Source organism: Nicotiana tomentosiformis, chromosome 3 (assembly GCF_000390325.3).
Source record: "Nicotiana tomentosiformis chromosome 3, ASM39032v3, whole genome shotgun sequence".
NCBI classification, from domain to species: Eukaryota; Viridiplantae; Streptophyta; class Magnoliopsida; order Solanales; family Solanaceae; genus Nicotiana; species Nicotiana tomentosiformis.
The window spans coordinates 73,355,057-73,376,300 of NC_090814.1; the positions used below are offsets into that span (position 1 = coordinate 73,355,057).

Here is a 21,244-nt window from a genome sequence, read left to right on the forward strand (position 1 = left end):
TAAAAGAATATCAAATGCCATATATATATTTTATATCAAATAACGTTCACAAAAATATGTTTAAATCATCAAATATGAGATTGGATCTAGGACATATCTACTATATCCCTAACACGAGACATAAAAATAGCTAATTTCGAACATAAAACAGAAAATTCAACAAGGATGAAAAAATAAATTCATCATGAGCAGCTCGAGTTAACGTAAAGATGCCTCTAGTTCACGAACAAATTTTTGTAAATGACAAATGTAATTGTTTAATAACGACAACAGCAAAATTTCTTCAAACAGCATATAATTTACATTTTGACTATTAAAAAGGTTGTACAGACCTGAAATACGGAAGACGAAGACAAGCAACTCATAGGCTTATTTGGGATTGGAGTGGAATAAGATGTGGAGTGAAAACGGGGAAAGAGATAGTTAAATATGAATACACTACTTTTTTCTTGGTTAATAATCTATATGGACAAGGCACTTGAAAAATGTAAAGTAACCGTTTGCTTCGACAAATATAATTTAGCCTTTAAATTTATCTACTTGTTCAACTACGTATTTATTTCAGTTGATTGAATGGCCATCGACTAGTTATGCCTATTTCTTATATGTTGCTTGATAAAAAATACATATTTAGGTATTTGTTAAATAACGTCACTCCCTAAGTATATGAGAGATCAATACAACGCGTTTAAAAATGGGATTAAAAATGTAACGACCCGACCGGTCGTTTTGGATATTTACGCTCCTTTCAATTATTTGAAGACTTGAATAATCTTATATGATGTATTATGACATGTGTGAATCGTCGGTTATGGTTCTCAGGTGTTTCGGAATTTGTTCAAAAGGATGAAGTTCATGTTTGAAGCTTTAAGTTGGAAGAGTTGACCAAGTTTGACTTTTGTGCAAACGACTCCGGAATGGAGTTTTGATAGTTCCAATAGCTCCGTATGGTGATTTCGGACTTAGGAGTGTGTCTGGATATTTATTTTGAAGTCCGTAGTTAAATCTGGCTAGAAATAGCGAAAGTAAGAAATTGAAGGTTTGGATATTTTACCGGGAATTGACTTAATTAATATCGGGGTCGGAATCCAGTTACGAAAATTTGAACAGTTGCATTATGTCATTTATGACTCATGTGCAAAATTTGAAGTCATTTCAGATTGATTTGACACGTTTTGGCACAAGATATAGAATTTGGTAATTTGAAAAAAAAAATATAAGATCGATTCGAGGTGCAATTTATAATTTCGACGTTGTTTGATATAATTTGAGACCTCGAGTAAGTTCGTGTTATGTTATGGGACTTATTGATATATTCGGACGAGGTCCCGAGAGGCTCGGATAAGTTTCAGACGATTTGCGAATAAGTTTTGGACTTAGTTGAAGTTCTATAGCTGCTGGTTCTGGTGTTCTGCACCTGCGACTGGTATGGTGTAGGTGCGTTTGTCGCAGGCGCGAAGAAGAAGGCGCAGAAGCGAGGAAATCTGAGCTGGGGAGTCTTCGCAGGTGCGGGAAATTTGGACGCTTCTGCGACTTCGCAGAAGCGGTATTATGGTCACATAAGCGAACTGGAGCGCAGAAGAGATTTTTGTCATTCGCACTTGCGGTTGCGCAGAATCGGACGAAGGTCCGCAGGTGCGAGGGGTGCTGGGCAAAGGTGTTCTCGCAAAAGCGAGATTTATACCGCAGAAGCGGTGGTCTGCAGATGCGACATGGTGACCGCAAATGCAAGAAAAACTGGACAGATGCCTTAAGTTTGAGGGTTCGATATTTTTACCCATTTTTGGACGTTGGAGCTCGGATTGGGCGACTTTGGAGAGGATTTTCACCAGTAGGATTGGGATAAGTGATTCTAACTCGGGTTTGGTTGAATTACAAGAGTCCATTATTTTTTTATCATTAAATTAGTGTTTGGGGTTGAAAATGGTAGAAAATTTCATAGACTTTAATTGAGGATTTGAAGGCCGTGGTTGAATGTAGGTTCGGATTTTTTGAGTTTCGTCGGAATCTGAGATGTGGGCCCCACTGGTAACTTTTGGGTTGACTTTTAGTTTTAATTAGAAAATCTAATATTTTCATATGAAATTGATTCCTATAATTTGTGTTGATTGTATCGAATTAATTGTGACTAAATTCGAGGCGTTCGTAGACCATTTTGCGAGGCAAGGGCATATTAGAATAAAGAATTTTACTGGTGACGGGCGTATGGGCGTGCACCGTAGAAATTGTGACGTAATTGATTCCGTGGAATTTTGTAGTCAAATAATCTTGTCATTGTCTACATATCTTCTATACGTATTAGAGAAATTGAGATGAGACTCGTATTAAAGATTATGTTTAGGCTACATGCTAATATTTTGGGACCCACATGGGTCATATTGTTGTTGAATTAATTGTTTTAAAAATGTAAATTTCGTACTCAGTCATATTCATTCATTTCATATCATATCTCAGTCTCTGTTGCTATTTATTAATACATCATATCATCATTTTTGGGCAGATTTTCATGACATTGTGAACCCGAGAGACTGGAGAGATTGACGACTAAGTGAGGCCGAGGACATGATTGTGAGTGATGATTATGGGATAGGTCTGCACGCCGCAGCATGCCAGATTGGCTTATTATAGCGCTTGGGCTGAAGGAGCCCCTTCGGAGTCTGCATCCCCCACAATGAGTGCAGTGGATATTGTATTTGGGATGGAGTTCCCTATGCATGGAGTTGCCCTATACATTTATATTTAGGATGGAGTTCCCTGGGCTGGATTGGCCATGTACAGTACTGAGTGACTGAATGTTAGTTATTATGTATATATATTTGGGATGGATCTTCCCTAGGCTGGATTGGCTATATACAGTACTGAGTGACTGGAGTGAAAATGCGAGATAGTGAGATTGAGCACTCTCACAGTGTGAGTACATGAGTTCATCACTGTGTTGCAATGCATTAGACATGCATACTTGATATGTAGGCATATAAAAGTATTTTTTCTCATGCCATCTGATAATGAGACTTCTTATCTGTCGTTTACATTTTTGAGAAAAATCATAGATTTCAGACTTACTCATATTTTCAGTAATTTTTGGCAAACGATTTGAGATTTACTATTATACTTGAAAAGAAAATATTTATTTTTCGGAATTGTATACGAGCTGAGCATTTTATTATTGAGTTATTACATATGCTGCTTTAAATTGTATTGTTATGAGATGTTATTGGTTATTGGAGTTGGACTCTGACCCTTGTCCCATCTCGTCACTACTTTCAACCTAAGGTTAGGTTTGTTGCTTATTGAGTACATAGGGTCAGTTGTACTCATACTACACTTCTGCACCCTGCGTGCAGATTTTGGATGCTGATGTTGCTGTACATGGCGGGAGCTAGCATTGAAGATGTACCTGCGATCCGGTCACAACTGCCTCTTGTTCTTGGTAGCTTTAGAATTTAAAACTCTGTTCATGTATATTCAAACAGATGATGTATTTTTTTTTTATTTCACACCAGCTTTGTAAATTCCTATCTTTGAAGCTCATGATTTGTACTACGAGTCCTTGGAGAGTGTATTAGATTCAGTTAAATATCTGTAAAAATTAGATTTGTTATTATTCGGCTTACCTAGCGGGTGAGGTTAGGTGCCATCACGGCTAGTTGGATTTTGGGTCTTGACAAGATGGTATTAGAGCTCTAGGTTCAAAGGTTTTACAAGTCATGAGCAAGTGTCTAGTAGAGTCTTGCGGATCGGTATGATGACGTCCATATTTATCTTCGAGAGGCTACAAGGTATTTTAGGATAAACTTCCCATCTTTCTTTCCTTATCGTACGATATTGATTCGGCTTGAAGCGTACCTCTTTGAATTCATTCCACTCACTCGTATGCGTATGTGAATGCTCGGTATCAGTTATGCATCGACAACTTGTGATTCTATGAACGAGGTACGAGATATATTTTTTGTGTTTTGGTGATGGGCCAGTCTGGAGGACTTGAGGCCAGGGTTAGACCGCAGCTTAAGCTCAGTAGTTTTGGTTGTGAGAACATGTGCGTTTGGACTTATGCATCCGGTAGTGTCCCTATGAGTGGAATTTGTTAATTGATGAGCGGTTGAATGACTATGTGATAATTTTGATGTGACTGCGGGATATGTTCATATGGCTTGAATGTGATGAAGAATTGGCTATTGGGTGCTTGGTGTCTTTCTTGATTTGACGTATAGTCTCGAGTATGAATGTGTTGAAGGATCTTTCATGTTGTTTAATTTTGGCTGCGGAAGGGTGTAGAGAGATGCCAGTTTGCGGCTAAGCAGGCGGGTTATCACCTATGGGTTAATTTACGGATGTATGATCCTTACAATGTTGAGTGGAGAATTTCTTTTCTACCAGCAGGTTCTATGTGTTGAGATTTGAATTTGAAATGGTCAAGGAAGTTGAACTGACCGTCACGAGAATGAAGGCGAGCTTAGCAAATGAATTGAGGTACTATACTGGTTGCGTTGCATGAGCTTGTGAAGAATGTAGTTGAATCTCACTGAAGTATCATGGCAGTAATACATATGGGTATTGTGAGTTATTGAATGTCATGATCTATGGCTTTGAGCCAATTGGGGAGCCTTCTATTGACGGTTTGATTTCATGGTTATATGTTAAATTTTAGTTTTGGTCTGAGACATACTTGTGGATCAGTTATGACTGCAGAGGTTGCGATCGGGGATGACTCGGGCAAGGAAATTCCTGAATACGGGTTACATTGCACTTTATAAAAATATGAAAATCATGGAATGATTAAGTTGTTATTTTAAAGGATATAGTGCGCACGAAGTATGAATTTGATTGGTGGTGTTAAGGCAGGATTACTTCTTTGGGTATTATTATGCTAATGGGGCATGTATCTTTCAACCCGTTGGGGTGGTGCAATTTAGATTTGAGCAGAATGGATGACTCTCGAGAGGGTTCTAATGGATCCAAAAATGTATATGTGGCATTTGAAAATTTTTCGGATTTGTATATCGCTAGAATCAATTATTTACATTGGATGGTGCCGGGACTTGCGGTAATTCTATATGACTATGGGTCCTATATTTCAGTATAAAAAAGGTAAAAAGAACAATTTTAAATTCACATAAGGTCTTTTCAGAGTGGGTGTCTCGGTTGTGGTACTTATGGGAGATGCTTAAGAAGAATATAATGGCTTATGGGCCTTAGGGCGGTGTGGTTTTATGTTAGGATGTCTTGTAGTGAGCTTTGGGTAAGGATCGTAGTGTTATGACAAGGAGAAGTGTCAACTAGAGGGTAGTTCAGAAGAAACTCGGAGATAATAGGACAACTGGGTAGTAGGTTAGACCAGTATGGTAATGGTATGCTCGGTTCTTTTGGGTACTTATGATGTGGTGAGGTTATACAGGTGTTTTGTGTTAATACTCTCGGATTTGTCAACCTGTGTGGCTTGGTAGAGTTAGGGAGATTCAACTCTAATAGCTCGGTTATGTGCAAATGGGTTTCGAAGATTTCTCGATGGTTTCTACCACGGTTTGAGATGGATATTTTATACCGGCGTGAGGAACATATTGTATATTGTGATTTTCACCTGGATGGGAGTAAATGGAAGGTTGCTAACTAACCAGGTATGTATTCTGCTGGTGACTTAGAGTGTTAATGAGGTTCTCGTGTTTTCATGTAATGGCCTAATAGAGGCAGAGCGAGGAGTGGGATTGGGATTTGCATGTGCAAGTATACGATTCAGTTTTGAAGGGATGGTTATGAATTCTTAGACAACATGGGCGGTTTCATATGACTAGATGAATACTATTACTACTTGGTATTTCCTGAGATGGGTGTGCATTTCAGAAGACGCAATGTGTTTTGACATACGGATGTTTCGTTGGTATTACGGTACTCACCTGATTGATCGACTATTGATATTCAAATTTTTTCTAGGTGTCACGGAAGAATTATAGAAGTATTCCTCGGGGGATGATTGTGCATGAAAGATGTGTTAGTCATTCGAGTGCTAGAGTTGGGATCCGTTACGGTGATTCATGTATTCTATGAATTTGGAGACTGGGAGTTCTCAGAAGCATATTGTTTGAGGGTTATGGCCTGTTTGAGATAAGTATCTTATTTAAACTCGGTCAAGGCACTAGTTTCCTGAATTGTTATGATAGCTACGTGCTATTGGATGCGCACATGTGTGGGAATGAGCCCATGTGCGGGTACCCGGATTTATTTATTCATGATTGGGTTATGCCCGGGCTCTTGAGCCGAGGATTTACTGCTAAGCTTAAAATTATGATGTTTTCCTATTTGTAACATTTGTTGCGAACTTTTTGAGCCATGTTTGAGGCTACATAGAGGTTTAATCCCTGAACGAAATTGATAAATACTTTTCAATGACAAAATTGTCGAATTTAGCTACGATAGCACACTTTGCACGTGCCTACACTTTAGCATGTCGCTTATACCAGTCCAAAAGTGTGATAATCTTACTTCATTATCATATACATGTGTACTTGTTTAATTGCTCCTGTATGATATACTTGGACTGGAGGCCTATGACCATGCCAGGCGATTTATATTATTAGCATGTGAGTTGTCCGTGCGGATCCAGATATTTATATTATTGGCACGTAAGTTGTCCATGCAACACGTGAGTTGTCTGCGCAGATCCAGACATTTATATTATTAGCACGTGAGTTGTACGTGCAGCACGTGAGTTGTATGTGCCGATCTAGACATTTATATTATTAGCACGTGAGTTGTCTGTGTGGATCTATAAATTGATATTATTTGCACGTGAGTTGTCCGTGCAGCATGTGAGTTATCCGTGTGGATCCATATATTGATATCATTGACAAGTGAGTTGTTCGTGTCACACGTGAGTTGCCCGTGTCGCACGTGAGTTATCCGTGCAGATCCATATATTGATGTCATTGACATGTGAGTTATCCGTGTCGCACGTGGGTTGTCCGTGTCGTACGTGAGTTGTCCATGCAGTGTGTGAAAACTTTATTTCCTTGATCGTTTATCTGATTTAATTGTCTTTCCTTCATCTACATGTTATGATATTGTTTGAGCAGGGTATTTGAGGAATTGAGCACATGCACCTACGGTTATTCTTTTCATGAAATTTGATGGTTTGTTGTAAATATTGGGTTGTGTTGGGATTGCATGTCAATAAAGTGGTTGTGTTTGATGAGATAAGCTCATTGGACCTAGAATGGGTACTATCAAATTTGATTACGACGTGTTTGGAAGAATAATTATAGAAACCGGCTTAGATAATTGGCTATGTTACTTGTTGAATGAGGGAAAGCTCCCTAACTTGTTGATATGATAAGTGGTTATGAGATTCCGTGTGTTTCCTTTAGTATCAACAGTGTACGCAGGTTTTGGAACGAGGTTTTGTTTGATATGGGGTTTAATACTAGTACATGGTTGGTTTTGAGTAGTTACTGTGATCGAGAATGGTATTGCGAGTATGCGAGTTGTGTAGTATGTTATGTGATTATATCTGGGGTTATGGTTATGGCTTGATACTTGTTCAAACTTATACAGTGTGTAGATGTGAGATTCGAGTCTTGTAAGAAATTCTGGATGTTGGAAATTGGGTTCTAAGTTTTACGGACTAAGGTTAAAGTAATGATCTTTAATTATGTTGTGTTGTCAGGCCTATATGAAATAGGGTGGCATGGGATCACCCCCGAGTATGTGCATGGTAAGGTAGAATAGTGATTTGAAGGTTTAGGAACAACTCTTGGCACGATTGAGGACGAACGTATGTTTAAGTGGGGAGAATATAACGACCCGACCGATCATTTTGGGCATTTATGCTCCTTTCAATTATTTGAAGTCTTGAATAACTTCATATGATGTATTATGACGTGTGTGAATCGCCAGTTTTGGTTTTAAGGTGTTTTGGAATTTGTTCGAAAGGATGAAGTTCATGTTTGTAGCTTTAAGTTGGAAAAGTTGACCAAGTTTGACTTTTGTGCAAACGACTCCAAAATGGAGTTTTGATGGTTCCAATAGCTTCGTATGGTGATTTCGGACTTAGGAGTGTATCTGGATATTTATTTTGAAGTCCGTAGTTAAATCTGGCTAGAAATGGCGAAAGTAAGAAATTAAAGGTTTGGAAGTTTGACGGGGAATTGACTTTATTGATATCGGAGTCAGAATCCGATTCCGAAAATTGAAATATGTTCCATTATATCATTTATGACTCGTGTGCAAAATTTTGAAGTCATTCCATATTAATTTGACACGTTTCAGCACAAGATATAGAATTTGGAAATTAAAAAGAAAAATATAAGTTCGATTCGAGGTACAATTTGTAATTTCGATATTGTTTGATGTAATGTGAGACCTCGAATAAGTTCGTGTTATGTTACGAGACTTATTGGTATATTTGGACGAGATCTCGAGAGGCTGGGGTACGTTTCGGACGAGGTTCAGATAACTTTTGGACTACGTTGAAGTTCTATAGCTACTGGTTCTGGTGTTCCGCACCTGCGACTAGTATGGCGCAGGTGCCATTGTCACAGGTGCGAAGAATAAGGCACAGAAGCGAGGAAAGCTGAGTTGGGGAGTCTTCGCAGGTGTTGGAAATTTGCATGCTTCTGCGGCGGTATTATGGTCGCATTAGCGAATTGGAGCGCATAAGCAATTTTTGTCATTCGCACGAAGGTATGCAGGTGCGAGGGGTGTTGGGCCAAGCTGTTCTCGCAGAAGCGAGATTTATACCGGAGAAGCGGTGGTCTGCATGTGCGACAAGGTGACTGCAAATGCGAGAAAAACTGGGCAGAATGCCTTAAGTTCGAGGGTTCGATATTTTTACCCATTTTTGGATGTTGGATCTCGGATTGGGCGACTTTGCAGAGGATTTTCACCAGGAGGATTGGGGTAAGTGATTCTAACTCGGTTTGTGTTGAATTACATGAATCCATTGTTGTTTTTATCTCTAAATTAATATTTTGGATTGAAAATGATAAAAATATTCATAGACTTTAATTGAGGATTTGAAGGTCGAATTTTGGTCGAATTTGAGTAATTTTGGTATGGTTGGCCTCATGGTTGAATGTGAGTTCGGATTTTGTGAGTTTCGTTGGAATCTGAGATGTGGGCCCTAATGTTGACTTTTTGGTTGACTTTCGGATTTAATTAGGAAATCTAGTAATTTCATACAGAATTAATTTCTATAATTTGTGTTGACTGTATCGAATTGATTGTGACTAGATTCGAGGAGTTCGGAGGCCAATTCGTGAGGTAAAGGCATATTGGAATAAAGAATTTCACTGTTTGAGATAAGTAACATTTTTAAACTTGGAGCTGAGGGTATGAATCCTGATTATACGTATTATGTGATTGGTTTGGAGGTGACGCACATGCTAGGTGACGGGCGTATGGGCGTGTACCGTAGAAATTGTGACGTAATTGATTCCGTGGAATTTTGTAGTCAAATAATCTTTGCATTATCCACATATCCTCTACGTGCTAGAGAAATTGAGATGAGACTTGTATTATAGATCATGCTTAGACTACGTGCCGATATTTTGTGACCCACTTGGGTCATATTGTTGTTGAATTAATTGTTTTAAAAATATAATTTTTTTACTCAGTCATATTCATTTATTTCATATCATATCTCAGTCTCTGTTGCTATTTATTGATACATCATATCATTATTTTTGTGCTGATTTTCATGACATTGTGAACCCGAGAGACTGGAGATATTGATGACTGAGTGAGGCCGAGGACATGATTGTGAGTGATGATTATGGGATCGGGCTGCACGCCGCAGCATGCCAGATTGGCTTATTGTAGCGCTTGGCTGAAGGAGCCCCTTCGGAGTCTGCACCTCCCATAGTGAGCGCAGTGGATATTATATTTGGGATGAAGTTCCCTGGGCATGAAGTTGCCCTATATATTTATATTTAGGATAGAGTTCCCTGGGCTGGATTGGCCCTGTATTGTACTGGGTGACTGAATGTCAGTTATTATATATATATATATTTGGGATGGATCTTCTCTGCGCTAGATTGATCATATACAGTACTGAGTGACTGGAATGGAAATGCGAGATAGTGAGATTGAGCACTCTGAGAGTGTGAGTACTTCAGTTCATCATTGTGCTGCATTGCATTAGACATGCATACTTGATATGTAGGCATATAGAATTATTTTTCCTCATGCCATCTAATAATGAGACTTCTTATCTGTAAAAGTTTTTGAGAAAAATCACAGATTTCTGACTTACTCATATTTTCTGTGATTTTCGGCAAAAGATTTGAGTTTTACTGTTATACTTTAAAAGAAAATATTTATTTTTTGGAATTTTATACGAGCTGGGCATTTTATTATTGAATTATTACTTGTACTGCTTTAAATTGTATTGTTATGAGATATTATTGGTCATTGGAGTTGGACTTTGACCCTTGTCCCAACTCGTCACTACTTTCAACCTAAGGTTATATTTGTTGCTTATTGAGTACATGGGGTCAGTTGTACTCATACTACACTTCTGCACCTTGCGTGCAGATTTTGGATGTTGATGTTGCTGTACATGGCGGGAGCTAGCATTGAAGATGTACCTGTGACCGGTCACAACTGCCTCTTGTTCTTAGTAGCTTTAGAATTTAAAACTCTGTTCATGTATATTCAAACAGATGATGTATTTTTTTTATTTCACACCAGCTTTGTAAATTCTTATCTTAGAAACTCATGATTTATACTACGAGTCCTTGGAGAGTGTATTAGATTTAGTTAAATATCTGTAAAAATTGGATTTGTTATTATTCGGCTTACCTAGTGGGTGAGGTTAGGTGCCATCATGGCTAGTTGGATTTTGGGTCGTGATAAAAAATAATAAGCTTTAGCATGGTCATAGTGAGAAATTGCCAGCTAATTTGAGAGAATACATCAACTAGCTTGAGAAAATACATCTAGTAACTTATCGTGATTGCTCGAGAGAGAACCGCGATAAGTAGAGTACTCACGATCAGTAAAGAATAAATTGGCGAAATATAGCGAGAATAATTCTGAGAATTGGAAATATCATAATCGTAAGCTCCTTTAATATTGTCTACAACTCTTCCCATAATTGGTTGATAATTTTTATTGCTTTTTAATAGTTGTTAATTACTTATTTTAAAATAAAATAAAGCAATTATTAACAAGTTACTCTGGAATATATGTTGTAAAAAGGATAAATTCTGGATGAAGTGGATCCATAGTTACTACATCAAAGGGGGACAAGTGTCGGGAGTTGTTCCTAAGCAAGCATCTTGGATGGTGCAAAAGATTACGAAGATTCAAAGCTATGTTTAACAAGCTGGGATCAGTGAAGAAGACATGCAGAGCATGAATATGTATGTGCTGATGAGAGGTGACTTTCCAAAAGTTCAATGGAGGAAATTGGTGTGCATTAATTTTGGAGCTCCGAAGTGGATTTTCATCCTAAGATTAGCCGCTCATGGTAAACTGGCTACAAAAGACAGGCTGATGCAATGGGGTATTACTGATAGTCAAGTGTGTCCAATATGTACTTCGCCGTTTAAATATATATCTCACTTCTTTTTAAAGTGTGAGATAACTGCACAACTGTGGAATCAATTGCTTAAGTGGCAAAAGATTGCTAGAACTGCTATGTCTTGACCAGAGGAAATAAATTGGGCGGAGAATCATGCCAAATGGAGAAGTGCAAGTGCTGAAATTTATAGGATGACCTTGGCTGCATGCATATATTATATATGGATTGAGAGGAACACTACTAAAAAAATCTTGTTTTAGCAAGGAACAAATTCTGTATCTAAACTGAATAATCCATCGCTAATCTTATTTAGCGACGGATTAGCGAGAGATTATCAAAAAAAATTTCTAGTTACGAGCGATTTAGCGAAAGAATAGAGACGGCGTTCGTAGGTAATTCCAGTTTTTTTTAAAAGTGAAATCACATGGTCTTTCAAGATAAACAAATAGATCCACAAGAGCATTGTTAGGAAAATAATCCAAGAACCTTTTCATAAAGAATCATAAAGGAGAAGACTAACTACAGAGCTTCAACAATTGAACTTTTATCCTTCTTAGTCTAGTATGCCTTGGACCTGTAGGTTAGCCGATTTAGTCGTGATAGAAGCTAGTTTTGCACAATGCAGTTTGTTGGTAAGCTAAACTGTAATTTCTTTTTCTCTTCTGTACATATTGCTCTTTGGTAATAAAAATCCTTTATTTACCAAAAAAAGAAAAAGAAAAATCACATTCTTTATAATTTAGAAATTGTTCGAGCTTGTTTTCTTATAGATACTAAATAATTATAGCTAAGACTTAGTTCTCTGTGGGATTCGATTCCAGACTCTTAAATAAAACATACTAATTACAGCTATCGCTTATTTGTTTTAGAACTAGAGTTGGACGTGATCAAATACTTTTCACACGAATGAAAGTTTCGTACATTTCTGATACTTATTTACCATGTCTATGGATTTTCCCCCAACAAAATAGTCTATTATCACGTCCAATAGTACAAATATTTCAACCATCAAATAGCCTTCAGTCATTTTTTTTAAAGAACTACTCAGTTGTATTCTGAGTAGGAGTATTATATCTTAGAGATAACTATTGAGAGGGGCTAGACCCGACCTCTAAGATAAAATATTACAATTAACAAACTGGTATGGCTGAATCTGTCAAATAGAGAAAAAAAGAGGCTATATTAGGGGAGAGAGTTCCCCTACATTATTCTAAACCTCAGATAACTACATCAAAAAAAAAAAAAAATTAACTGACATATCCCAAGTTGGATTTTGTGGGACCCATAAATAAAACAAAGAAAATGATTGAAAAGTTGAAGAAGCAGGTGTTTGCAAATTGTTGAATGAGCAAATCTGATTGGCTGAGAGGTTGGAAATTTTTCCTATAAATAGAGATGATTCCCTCTATGTTTAATACACCAAAAATAAAGAGAAGCTAAATACAAAGCAAAGCAGTGAGAGTAATGCACAGATTGTTGTCTGTGAGATAAATAGTGAGTGGTAATATTATTGTAGTGAGATATTTTAAAATAAAGAGTGTTATTTCTTTTGAAGTTATAGTAGTCTCTTGACACTACTAAATTGTAATATTGCTCCGTTCGGGTATTGTATTTTATCCCGTTAAAAGATTTGATATTATTGTTACTCTCTTGTATTATTATTATTATTATTATTATTATTATTATTATTATTATTATTATTATTATTATTATTATTATTATTATTATTATTATTATTATTATTATTATTATTATTATTATTATTATTATTATTATTATTATTATTATTATTATTATTATTATTATTATTATTATTATTATTATTATTATTATTATTATTATTATTATTATTATTATTATTATTATTATTATTATTATTATTATTATTATTATTATTATTATTATTATTATTATTATTATTATTATTATTATTATTATTATTATTATTATTATTATTATTATTATTATTATTATTATTATTATTATTATTATTATTATTATTATTATTATTATTATTATTATTATTATTATTATTATTATTATTATTATTATTATTATTATTATTATTATTATTATTATTATTATTATTATTATTATTATTATTATTATTATTATTATTATTATTATTATTATTATTATTATTATTATTATTATTATTATTATTATTATTATTATTATTATTATTATTATTATTATTATTATTATTATTATTATTATTATTATTATTATTATTATTATTATTATTATTATTATTATTATTATTATTATTATTATTATTATTATTATTATTATTATTATTATTATTATTATTATTATTATTATTATTATTATTATTATTATTATTATTATTATTATTATTATTATTATTATTATTATTATTATTATTATTATTATTATTATTATTATTATTATTATTATTATTATTTGTAGTGGATATTATTCCTGAGCGGGATATATTTATTTTTCCAACAACGTGGTATCAGAGCCATGGCAAATAATGGTACGCTGTCTTTTCAGTACCCCCGTCTCACAGAAGATAATTATGAGAAATGATGTATACGTTTGAAAGTCATTCTTGGCTCTCAGGATGTGTGAGAAATCGTAGATAGAGGGTATGCAAAACCCGATATTGAGGAAGATCTGCCTCAAAATGAAAAAGATGTCTTGGCAAAGACGATGAAGAAGGATCAACAAGCCCTCACACTCATCCACTAATGTTTGGATGATGACATGTTTGAGAAGGTGGCAGATGCTACCACCTCAAAGGAAGCTTGGGGGATTTTACAAAATTCTCTTCAAGGAGTTGACAAGGTGAGGAAGGTAAAACTTCAAACTCTACGGGCTGATTTTGAAGTTTTAAAAATGAACGAATCCGAATGCATTTCGGATTATTGTTCAAAAGTGAAGGCTGTTGTAAATCAATTAAGAAGATATGCGGAGGACATAGAAGATGTCCATATGGTAGAAAAGATCCTTCATACTTTAACACCTAAATTTGATTTTATGGTGTGTGCTATAAATGAGTCTAAAGATTTAGACTCTATGCTGGTAGAGCAATTAGAGGGCTCTTTACAGGCCCACGAAGAAAGATCAAAAGGAGACAAGAAGTGCCATTAGAGCAACTTCTTAAAACTCAGGGATCCTTTAAGGATTATGGAGGTGAAAAGAGCTATCGAGGGAATGGACGGGGACGAGGCCGTGGAAGTCATAGAAGAGGAAGAAGCAACGGTAACAACTTCAATAATGAAGTTAAAATCTACCAGACATTCAGGGGTCGTGGACATAGAGGAGGAAGAGGACATGGCTACTACCAAGAAAATAATGGACAAAGGTATGACAAATCAAAAATTGAGTGTTATAATTGTCATAAATTTGGCCATTACTCTTGGGAATGTCGTAGCAATGTTGAATAAAAAGCTAACCTTGTTGACGACAAGAAAGAAGAAGTTGAGTCAATGCTGTTGATGGAACTCAAGGAAGAAGACAGGGATGATTGTAGCTCGTGGTATTCGGACAATAGATCAAGCAATCATATGTGTGGATGCAAAGAGAAGTTTGTGGATATCAATAAAACGGTGAGAGGTAATGTGTCCTTTGAAGATACCTCAAAGATTCAAATTGAAGGGATAGGTACGATTCCGATCTCTTGTAAAAATAGTAGTCACAAGTTAATTCAAGATGTTTATTATGTCCCAAAATTAAAAAGTAATATTTTGAATTTGGGCCAACTTCTTGAAAAGGAATATGACATCCACATGAAAAATATGCATCTTTGGCTTAGAGATTCAAGTGGAATTCTAATTGCTAAAGTGCATATGGCTAAGAATAGATTATTCTCTCTGAATCTTAAGATAATTGATGCAAAGTGTTTGAAGGCTAATGTGCAAGATGAATCATAGTGTTGGCACATGCGATTTGGGCACTTGAATTTTATAGCGCTCAAATCAATGGGAGAAAAGAACATGGTGCATGGGATACCATAAATAATCCATCCCAATCAATTGTGATAAGCTTGTCTTCTTGGAAAACATGCAAGGAGGAGTTTTCCAAAGGAGGCCATGTCAAGATCAACCAAACCGCTTCAGCTTGTTCACACTGATGTGTGTGGACCAATCAATCCACCTTCCTTTAGTAAAAGTAAATACTTCTACTCTTTATTGATGACTTTAGTAGAAAGACTTGGGTTTATTTCTTGAACCAAAAATTTGAAGCTTTTGCTGCTTTTAAAAATTTCAAAGTACTTGTAGAAAAAGAAAGTGGCTATAAAATAAAAGCTTTAAGGTATGATAGAGGAGGCGAATTCACTTCAAAAGAATTTAATGACTTTTGTAAATCTCATGGAATTCATCGCCCTCTAACGGTGCCTTATTCACCCCAACAAAATGGAGTTGCAGAGAGAAAGAATCGAATGATTCTTAATATGGCTAGATGTATGTTAAAAGCTAAAAATATGCCCAAGAAATTTTGGGCAGAAGCTGTATCTTGTGCATTTTAATTGAACAACAGGTCTCCAACAAAGAATGTTAGAGATCACATCTCTCAAGAAGCATGGAGTAGAAGAAAGCTAAGTGTCAAGCACTTGAGAATCTTTGGGAGCATAGCCTATGATCATATGCCACATCAAGGGAGAGCAAAGCTTGACAATCAAAGTGTCAAGCATGTGTTTGTCGGCTATGATACGAGTTCAAAAGGCTACAAGCTATACAACCCAAGTAGCGACAAGATAGTGGTAAGTCGCGATGTTGAATTTGATGAAGAATTGGTATGGAACTGGGAAGCTCAGGAAGAAACTTCATATGATTTTCTTCCATAATTTGGTGATGAAGAAGAACCAGAGACCGTGGAACCTGTTCAGGATACAACTCGACCTTCTTCTCCAACAAATGTTGCATCTCCCTCTTCTCAAGAAAGTTCAAATGAACAACCGCAAAGGACAAGAAGTATTCAAGAGCTCTATGAGGACACATAAGAAGTTACTAATTTTAAATTTTTATATTATCTCTTTGCTGATAGTGAACCAATGAACTTTGATAAAGCTGTTGAAGACAAAAGGTGGAGACAAGCCATGCAGAAGGAGATCAAGTCAATAGAGAAGAACAACATTTGGGAGTTAACAACACTTCCCAAGGGTCATCGAGCAATTGGAGTTTAATGGGTATACAAAGCAAAGAAGAATGCTGATGGAGACGTGGAGAGATACAAGGCACGACTTGTGGCTAAAGGCTACAAGCAAAGACAAGTCATTGACTATGAAGAAGTCTATGCACCTATTGCCCGCATGGAGATGATTCGTTTGCTTATCTCTTTGGCTGCGCAAATGAAGTGGAAGATCCATCAACTAGATGTCAAGTCAGCTTTTTTGAATGGCTATCTTGAAGAAGAAGTCTATGTTGAACAACCATTGGGCTTTGTGGCCAAAAACCATGAAGATAAGTGTTGCGGTTGAAGAAAGCTTTATATGGATTAAAGCAAGCCCCACGAGTATGGAATAGTTGCATCGACAAGTATTTTCAAGACAATGGGTTTACTCGTTGTCTAGATTAATATGCTATTTACCTTAAAAGTTTATACTAATAGAGATATCTTACTTGTTTGTCTTTATGTTGATGATCTTATTTTCACAGGTAATAACCCAAGTTTGTTTGAAGCTTTTAAGAAAGATATGTCTCGTGAGTTCAAGATGACAGATGTAGGGCCTCCTGTCATACTACTTGGGCCTAGAAATGAAGCAGATGGAGGATGAAATTTTCATCTCTCAAGAAAGCTATATGAAGGAGATCTTGAAGAAGTTCAACATGCTCGATTGCAACCCCTTGAACACACCGATGGAGAGTGGAACAAAATTGTCCAAGTTTGATGAAGGAGAAAATGTTGATCCCACATTTTTCAAAAGTCTTGTAGGAAGTTTGAGGTACTTGACTTGTACCAGGCCAGATATACTTTTTGCAGTTGGAGTAGTAAGTCTCTTCATGGAAGCTCCTACCTCCACCCATCTGAAAGTCACTAGAAGAATTCTTCGTTACCTAAAAGCTACGATAGACTTTGGGTTATTTTATTCTTCTTTTAATGATTTCAACCTTAAGGGATTTTGTGATAGGGATTATGCGGGAGATATTGATGATAGAAAAAGCACATCTGGTTTTGTATTTTTCTTGGGTGATTATGTTATTTCTTGGAGTTCAAAGAAACAGTCCATAGTTACTCTCTCGACTTGTGAAGCTGAATATGTAGCAGCAACATCATGTACCTGTAATGCTATTTGGCTAAGAAGATTATTGAAGGAGCTCAATTTACCATAAATTGAAGCTACAGAGATTTGTATTGATAACAAATCTGCACAGGCACTCGCCAAGAATCTGGTGTATCATGATCGAAGCAAGCATATAGATACAAGATATCACTTCATCAGAGAGTGCATTGCCAAGAAGGAGGTCAAACTCAAATATGTGAAGTCTCATGATCAGGCTGCAAATATCTTTACAAAGCCTCTTAAGTTTGAAGATTTTCAGAGATTGAGATTAAGTCTTGGAATGAAAAAGAAAAATCAAAATTAAGGGAGAGATTTGTAAGACCCATAAATGAAACAAAGAAAATAATTGAAAAGTTGAAGAATCAGGTGGGCGGCTGAAGCCAAGTTGGGCGGCTGATTCAATAATTTGCAAATTGTTGAATGAGCAAATTTGATTTGCTGAGAGGTTGGCAATTTTGCCTATAAATAGAGATGCTTCCCTCTATGTTTAATACACCAAAAACAAAGAGAAGCTAAATACAAAGCAAAGCAGTGAGAGTAATCCACAGATTATTGTCTGTGAGATAAATAGTGAGTGACAATATTATTGTAGTGAGGTGTTTTAAAATAAAGAGTGTTATTTCTTTTGAAGTTGTAGTAGTCTCTTGACACTACTAAGTTGTAATATTGCTCTGCTCGGGTATTGTATTTTACCCCGTTAAAAGATTTGGTGTTATTGTTACTCTCTTGTATTATTATTATTTGCGGTAAATATTATTCCTGGGCGGTATATATTTATTTTTTCCCAACAACTTTGTCATATCTTAGTCCTATGCTGAGAAGCTGGGTTTTGTCTAACTGGAAAATTCCTTTAGTTTCTTTAGGAAGACTATAATAAGATTGATAGAAGGACTCCATAGCTTGGTCAGATGCCTTTTTTGCCATGAAGTTTGCGACTTGGTTAGCTTCTCTGTAGCAGTGAGAGATCTGTGTAGTTGCCTGCTCTAGCAACTGTAGAGTGCACTCTATAATGGTCTTAAGCTTCAAGTTATTCGTGGCTCTATTCCTTAGCATATACGAGATAATCGTAGAGTCCAGTTCCAGCCAAAGATTGGTATATCCATTAATAATACACCAGTTAATCCCATACATAACAGCTAATGCTTCAACTTCATTGTTACTATTACACTAGACAAGGGTTGAGAAAGCAAAGATAATATCTCCCTGTTCATCTCGCACTACACCACCCATTCCAGCCTTGCCCGTGTTGGTGTTATAGCTTCCATCAGTGTTTATCTTGACCGTGCCATTAGGAGGCTTCTTCCAGAGTACCTGCTTCCATCTAGGTACAGGTTTAAGATGTTCCACTGCTTCACAGAGCTTTATCCAAGGCAAGTTGAGATCATTGTTGGTGTATTTCTTTCCAAGTATGGTCTTCATACTCCATTAAACTTGATGCTCCATTCTGTATGTAGACATCTTCCTTTGCTTGCCATATTTGTATGCACATCTATCCTTCCACATTCCCCATATTATCAAAATAGGGGTAACCTGCAAAATCAGATTGGATTATACTGATACTTTCTTTTGTATTTTTTCTTTCTTTTAAATTTTCCATCCGTTGAAATTATCAGTAACATCTCTTTATTTTCTGGATTCCAGTCTGAGAATAAGTTAATCCATTCCAATTCTAAAGGTATTTTTTGCTTGTCCAATTTATTCTCTATCCACCAGACAGTAAACAAATAGTAGCAAGCTATTTGATACCTAAATTCGAATAACTTTGTAATTATTAGCAGTGACTTTTTACTACTAGAATATTGATGCTGGCTTATTTTTTAATTCTCCTTGTTAAATAGATATAATTGCATCTTCTTGCTAAGATTTTCTCAGCATATATTAGTTTCTCTGTTGACCAAAAAAAATAGAGAGGAAAGAATCATTAAAATTTAGTTATACTCTTTTTTTTATGGAAAGGAGAATTGTATTTATAATAAGTAAAGTTAACCAAGTACAATATGATGAACTGAACGAGTAGTTCGAGTGCCAATTACATCAAAATCTAAGTGCGGTAAAATAAAAGCTGGAGAGTTGTCAAAAACTATAACATTTTGGGGGATAGGGTTCTGTCCTTGTTTTGCCAAATTTAGCTAGTGCATCTGCCACGCTGCTACCCTCTCGATACGCGTGGACAAGATGTTTTACTTGAAGATCATGTAGCATCAACTTGCAGCAGTAAATCAATGTGAGCATTTAGGATTTTCTTGAGTAATAAGTCGGAGCAATACCTGTGAGTCTGTTTCCATGACTAATGGTCGAAAATTTTGATTAAGGGCAATTGTTAGGCCATGGAAGAGTGCTAGTAGCTCAACTTGTAATACATCAGTGTAATGTAGTTGTTTAGTATAACCATAGATCCATCGTCCTGATGCATCGCGAAACCCCCCCCCCCCCCTTCCTATGCTTGTTGATTGATCCTAAGCTCCATCAATATTGAGCTTATAGTGGTCAGGCGGTGGTTTTAGCCAATGAATGGCTTGGGTGATTGGACAAGGTTTTGCAGTTGGTACCTTTAATTTGTGAGGTAATTGATTTAGGGGGTCAGTGTGATTAGAGATGTGAGGTTGACCAAGTGTTTTGTATTGTCAAATACGTTGTTATTTCGAGTCAGCCAAATTTGCCATAGAATGATAGGAGTTAGCATATAAGAAGGTATTTGGACAGTGGAAGTTAGTGTTATTGGATTATTAGAGGTACATAAATTGTGGAGCAAGTTAGGAAAATTGGAGGATGGGGTAATTATGTTAACATGTTGCCAAAGGGCGAAGGCAGGTTTGCAATGAAGGAAAAGGTGTGTGATGTCTTCATTGGGATATTGGCATATTCTACAAGTAGCATTTGGAGAAATTTTTCTGTGGAAGAGTAATGCCGCTGTGGGTAATTTATCATGTAGTAGTAACCAAAGGAATTATTTTATTTTTGGCAAGGAGGTTATATTCCAAATTCAAGAGTGTTGAAAGTTTGTATTCAAGGAATAAGTATGACTTAAAAATTTGTTTGTAACCAGAAGACGTGGAAAAATACCATTGGATATTTTATTTCAATAGGGTTTATCCTCCGCATGTGGAAATGAGTGTGTTATGGATGAGCTTTTCTATTTGTGGTGGTAATATGAAGGAGAGGGAGGAAATATCCGAATGTGATTGGTGATTAGGGAGGTTAATGGTGAATGTAGTTCTTGTTTTGGGATAGGGCCTTGTATGAGTTGTCTCAGGGATGTATTAGGTACAATCCAGTGGTCATTCCAAAGGTGAACTTGTTTGCCAGTTGTCACATTCCAACTAGTACCAGATTTACAGATGTGTGCTACCTTTGTCATGCTCCTCCAAATATAGGAAGGAGTTGGGTGAGATTGAATGTCGTATAAAAATTGCTTAGTTTGAGATTCATGATGGTTGTATTTTGAGGAAAGCATTTTAGCCCAACTTATCGTGGGGTAA

The 21,244-nt window shown here is 36.1% G+C and overlaps 1 long non-coding RNA gene and 1 pseudogene across 1 annotated transcript; one reads left to right on the forward strand and one right to left on the reverse strand.

Annotated features, from left to right (window-relative positions):
* Positions 1 to 16,954: 16,954 nt before the first annotated feature.
* Positions 16,955 to 18,069, forward strand: LOC138908006 (uncharacterized mitochondrial protein AtMg00810-like; annotated as a pseudogene).
* A 773-nt stretch (positions 18,070 to 18,842) lies between these two features.
* On the reverse strand, positions 18,843 to 20,973 carry LOC117278657 (uncharacterized). The gene is made up of 2 exons (XR_004509010.2): positions 20,033 to 20,973; positions 18,843 to 19,295 (listed from the first exon to the last, which is right to left on the reverse strand). It is a non-coding gene; the product is annotated as an uncharacterized lncRNA (long non-coding RNA).
* Positions 20,974 to 21,244: the final 271 nt, after the last annotated feature.